Source organism: Podarcis cretensis (genome assembly GCF_951804945.1).
Source record: "Podarcis cretensis genome assembly, chromosome: 13".
Lineage (NCBI taxonomy): Eukaryota > Metazoa > Chordata > Lepidosauria > Squamata > Lacertidae > Podarcis > Podarcis cretensis.
In genome coordinates, this window is record NC_137182.1 from 47,525,191 (window position 1) to 47,531,190 (window position 6,000).

At 44.9% G+C, this 6,000-nt stretch overlaps 1 gene segment (V, D, J or C); it reads left to right on the forward strand.

Annotated features, from left to right (window-relative positions):
• The window catches only part of LOC307202011 (T cell receptor alpha chain MC.7.G5-like), a 139,793-nt gene extending 133,793 nt beyond the window's left edge, over nt 1-6,000 (forward strand). The window contains exons 4-7 of the C gene segment in view: nt 1,815-2,090; nt 2,902-2,949; nt 3,663-3,770; nt 5,628-6,000.

Consider the following 6,000-nt stretch of genomic DNA (forward strand, 5'->3'; position numbering starts at 1 on the left):
TCACTCCCTTTAAGGAGTCTCAAAGCGGCTAACATTCTCCTTTCCCTTCCTCCCCCACAACAAACACTCTGTGAGGTGAGTTGGGCTGAGAGACTTCAAAGAAGTGTGACTGGCCCAAGGTCACCCAGCAGTTGCATGTGGAGGAGCAGAGACTCGAACCCGGTTCCCCTGATTACGAGACTACCGCTCTCAACCACTACACCACACTGGTGTTGTGTTTGGATCCAGTTATTCTTCACTGTGCAAGAGGCATATGCAGAATTAAGTATATTTGAATGAGAATGGGGAATCATAGAGTTGGAAGGGACCAAAATGGTCATCAAGTTCAACTTCCTGAAATGCAGGAACCCAAGTGATGGGATGTCCGGGTGTAGGGCGGTATATAAATTCAATAAATAAATAAAATGGCTTATGCAAAAATTCCAAGCCCCAGCATCCACACGGAATTCTGGACTTTGCCTGTTCAGTACCATCCAGTTCACCATTACACATATTTTAAGCTTTACTGTAGTTATTGGTGGGATTAGTCGTTGCTCGTCGGCTGCTGACCCTGGAGTTGCTCTATAGCAGGGTTGGGGAACCTGTGGATATGCCTTCATTTACTCACTGAACTGTAGAGAAGAGCTGTGGGTTGCTTCTCAGGTTGTGCCGTCATCCTCATAGCGAAAAAACAGCGCACAGCGAGGTGTGAGCTTTGTGGGCGCTTCTGGGAAATGGTTCCTGAGAGCTGGAGGAGTGTGCTCTCGGTTGCACTGAGTGAGAGCTCGGTGGAGCAGACGGGGTCCTTCAGTGCAAACTTTTTGCCAGTTGCTCACTGCAGAACAATGCAAAACAAGCACCTGCTCACTTGGGGTTGTAGCTAATGGTGATTCTACTCAGAGCAAGCTGTTGCAACATACATTCCAAGATTTGCTTATTGAGAAGAATGGCTAACACAAAAGCATTAATTTCTCTGTTTACTCTGGGCTGCATTCATTCCATAAATTTATAGTGCTATGATACTATTATTCCTGCATTGCGAGGCTGGTGGGCTAGTTGGCCTTTGGGGTTCCTTGCAACTCTATGATTCATGATTCATCTTAAACAGTCATGGCTTCCCCCCACCCACCCAAAGGATTCTGGGAGCTGTAGTTTGTTGAAGGTGCTGAGAGGTCTTAGCAGACCCCCTATTCCCCTCACAGAGCTACAGTGAGTTGTTTAACCATCAGTGCCTTTTTTCTGGAATGCTGGGTATTGTAGCTCTGCAAGGTGATCTGGGGATTCCTAGCAACTCTCTGCACCTTTACCAAACTACAGCTCCCAGAATCCTTTGGGAGAAGCCATGACGGTTTAAAGTGGCATCACTATAAGTGCATGGTGTGAACGTGGCCTAAGACTTAGTTGGATACGAACCTTTCTTCGGCTCGTTTATTCCAGGGATAAATGGAATCTCTCCAGAATCTCCAGCTCTCATAAGCCCACCACAGCCAGCATGGCCAATGCTCAGGGATGATGGGAGTCAGAGTATGGCAATATCTGGAGGGGCAGAGATTCTCTGCTACCGATTTATTCTGATATTTTCTTTGATGATGATTGTTGAGTGGTGCATTTTTATATTCTGAGATGCCTTGAATGCCTTTTTCTTGAAGGACCGGTGAAAGAGAGAGGGGAGATGATATGTAATCAGAGTCAGATTTTTGCGGAATGGATGGATAATTTAATCCTGCCTCACCCACCCCTTTGCCCATTATTATTATGGCATTGACTTTCACGTCATATGTCAATTTCAGCTGCAGTTTCTAACCTCTGGTTATCCTTTGCTTCCCCCCATTCAGAGCTTGAGCCATCTGATCCTTCCGTCTACCAACTACAGTCACCCAAGGAAGGAGACAGAGACATTTCTGCCTGCCTTATCACCGACTTTTTCCCCACACCCATCAGAGTGGGGGCTGATGGAATTGATGAACATGAGGTCAATGGCTCAATCATCATAGTGAAAGAAAGTGGCAAGGAAACACCCAGCTACGGCGAAGTGATCTGGGGCAAAAGCAAAGAGGCTGAAGGTTGTTATGCTGAGCAAAATAACAATAGATTTCCATCGGAGTCAGCAGGTAAAAAGCAGACTGTGTAAATGTTTGCAAGCCAATTGGACGATGATCTGAAAAGCTATATATTCTGCCTGGTCTTTAAAAAGTCTCAAGGCAGCTTAGCATCCAAAACGCTAAAAAGCAATGAGAAGACAACAGTGCCCACTGAAGCCACAGCTGTTGGTGTCTGTGCTAAGCCCCCATAACCACAACCCAAAATAGCCATCAAAACAAAGGTCACATAAAGAAGCATTCTTTAAAGCACATTATTTCAACCCAGAATAATTCTGCAGTTTCTCAAGCACGCTGGACACTGTAGCTCAGTGAGGGGTGATCTGCAGTGTCCCAGGATTATTTTGGGGAAAGAATTGATTGATTATTTGTGTTTTAACTGTCCACAAAGGCGAACCGGCCCAAGCAGAACGGTGGTGTGAAAGCATTTTTAGAAACAGTAGTTTTCTTCTTACCAACCACCTAAAACAATTCAGCGAGGAGACACCACACCTGGCAAGTTGTGGTGTACAGGTTGGAAGCTGCAATAGCTTCGTCACCAGCCTTGCTTCCTGAGGTCAAGGGATAAGGAAATTCAATCCCATCCTTTTACCCCATATTTTGCTATATGCACGTTGCATGCCTGCATTGATGCTGCATAATGCTTTTCTTGCAACTTCTTTCTCTCCTTTCTTTCTCCAATCCCCCCCCCCTTTCCTTGTAATTTTAAAACTTCACTAAAAATTATATGAAAAAAAGAATAAAGGAAAGAGAATCAATGAAAACTGAAAATGTAATAATCCTTTATCATCATCATTAATTATCATTCCCATCATTGTTACAGAGGCTGCAACCACCTATTCAGAAAAGACAACAGGCGGTTTTGAGACAGGTACGTATGTGCAAAAAGGGATCTGCAACTTGACTGGGAACCGAATGAAAATCAAATCATAATTTTGCCTCCATGAGCAAGTAGGGTTGACAACCAGCCGTTCTGGCTTAGCTGTCTGTAGATTAGTTGCCAGAATTTGACTAAAGCAGATCCAGTGAGAATACTAAAGGGGGGGGGTATATTCTGCAACATGCCATTGGCGTAATAATAGCACACTCTGGCCTAAAAAGAAAAGTAGGTTTGTTGCTTAAGAACGTAAGAAGAGCCCGCTGAATCAGGCCAATGGCCCATCTAGTCCAGTATCCTTTATGCCTAGTGACTGAACAGTTGCCTGTGGGAAGCCAGCAAACAGGATTTGAGCACAGGAGCCCTCTCCCCTTCTGTAGTTTCCAGGAAATATTATTCAGAAGCATTTCTGCCTCCAACTGTGGCAACAGGGTGTCACCATCGTGGCTAGGAGCCCTCTCCTTCATGCATCTGAGCACATTAATCCACTTTAACTGGACCAACCTAAATATGCCAATTTGTGGTTGAATCCCTCCCACAAAAATAGCGAGAGTCCAAAAGAGACCTCATTGCTTTAAAAACAACAACACTCATGGTCCAAATTGTCCATGAGCCCCCAAAGAAGGCAGTAGCTTGCAAACGGACACCTGTTCTTTTGTGACATTTATTCTCTCTTTCTCTCTTCCCCCATCCTTTGTTTTAATCAGACGAGAGGTTGAATCTCCTCTCCCTCACCGTGCTAGGACTGCGAGTCATTTTCCTCAAGTGTGTTGCCTTCAACCTGCTGTTCACCTTCCACGCTTGGTCTAGCTGAGGTAAGCAAGGAACAGACTCACTTAAGAGTCCTGGCTGGGGCTGATGGGAGCTGTGGTCCAAAATGTATCTGGTCAGCCAAGGTTGTCTTTGGAGCGCTGGCTTTTTCCCTAATATGATCTCCGTATCTCACAGTGATTCACAGTCCACCATCAGCTGGGCTATTGCCCCAGAGGAACCATCATGGCTCCTTATCCTTGCGCTCTGGTGAGGAGTGAGGAACCTTTTTGGCCTGGAAGGTGGTGGCAGTTTTTAATCTCTCCACCCTACCCAGATGCCCCCCCCACCTGACATCATGATGATGTCAGCACCATGCCAAAGTTGACCAGCTGGAGGGGAGCGGTCAACAAGGAACATGCAGGCTTGAACTTTCCATTCACCAGCTGATGAGCAGAGGTGCCAATCCTGCTCTTTGCCAAGGTTTTGTTATGCCAGAGCATTCCCTACTGGGAACACACTGGGGAAGCTGTGCAAGGCAGGACTGATCCCCACCCCCATCACCTAATGCCATCAGCTGATTGACAGGTGGGCGTGGTTTGGGGAAAGTGGTGTCACAGGGCAAACTGGTCCTCTCCACCTCTGTTCTGATGAATGGGTACCAAGGTGTTAGCATAGAGGTACTTAGGGTTTGATTTTACATCCTCTTGGACTGGAGAACTGGATTAGTTATGGAAGCTTAATTGATAGAATTCACTGCCTGAGATGGGGAGATAGACAAATCCACAGAGGCTAAGAATTATCCTGAGGCTTTCAGTCCATGAAGGCCAAATGGGACCTTCAACCTGAGACCAGTAGGCCCCTGGATCCTGGATGGAGAGGGCTGATCTGTTCGAGGGCTTCACAAAGGCATTTGGCTGGGCAATGTCACTTGCCGGGGGTGGGGGAGAAGAATGCTGGATTAAACAGACCCTCTAGATGTGGGACTGCAGCTCCCATCATCCCTGACCATTGCTCATGATGGCTGGGATTGGTGGGAGTTGGATGAATGAGTTAAGGTGTCTGTTTATAGCATGGCATTTCTGTCGCTCTGCACTTGTCATAGTGTTTCATTGCTGGCCACATGATCTGGAAATGCTGGCTCCCTCAGCCTGAAAAAATAAGATGCCCAATAGTCACCTTCGACTGGACTTAACCATCCAGGGGTCCTTTACCTTTTACTTTATATATTTAGATATATTTAGCAGGTGCAGGGAACTTGTGACCCTCCAGATGTTGCTGGACTACAACTCCCATCATCCTTGGCCATTGGGGATGCTACACAGGACTGATGGGAATTATAGTCTCATCAACATTTGAAGGACCACAGGTTCTCCATCCTTGTCTGCTTCTGCAGGGCTCTGTTACTATGCAATTGCAAAAGTATCTAGGGGACCAGATTGCCTTCCCCACTCCCTGTAACAAATTCTCAGCTAATTCTCCCCTGGTCTCCTCGTTGGCCCAAATAGGACTAATTTAGCCAGCAGGCCCTGGTGATCATCTAATGTTTATTGGATGGATTTCCCCCCCAAATTGATTTTTGAATTCTGAATTTATTGTTATTCACATTTTATACTGTATTTTATGCTGGTTTTTTGTTGCATCAATTAAGTGTTTTAAATTTGTTGCATCAATTAAGTGTTTTAAATTTGTTGTTAAATTTGTTGTTAGCTGCCCTGAGCCCAGTTTTCTGAACTGGGAAGGGCAGGGTATAAATAATTTATTATTATTATTATTATTATTATTATTATTATTATTAAAGCCATAAACCCTATAGCTGAATGTATGTTTTCTTGTCTTTGATGCTTGTATCTTTCTGCAACTGCCTATGCAATGGCTTCCAATCGAGATAATAACCAGGATTTCTCAATCTCTTCTTCCAGTTCAGAAATGGCAGAAACATGGGGAACATATCTGGTATATTGTGGAAGAACCCCTCAAAACAGAGATATGTACAAAGTCATCTCCAGCACAGAGCATACATGAGGAATATCCGTAACTGCTTGGAAAGAACCACACCCTTGCATTCCTTGCACCTAGGGGTGCCGCCAGCTTTTATTCTGACAGGGGAAAAGCTTCAACTTCTGGATTTCTACTTTGTTGTACAGCCACTTAATGCTTATGAGCTCTGGGAGAGAGATTAAAGTTGACAAATCAACATCCTGCTTCATTGTATTGCACTATCTTGTGAATATAATCGACACAAAGCATCCTGTATTGTTACAGACTATTAAAAGTGTATACGTTTAAATCCTC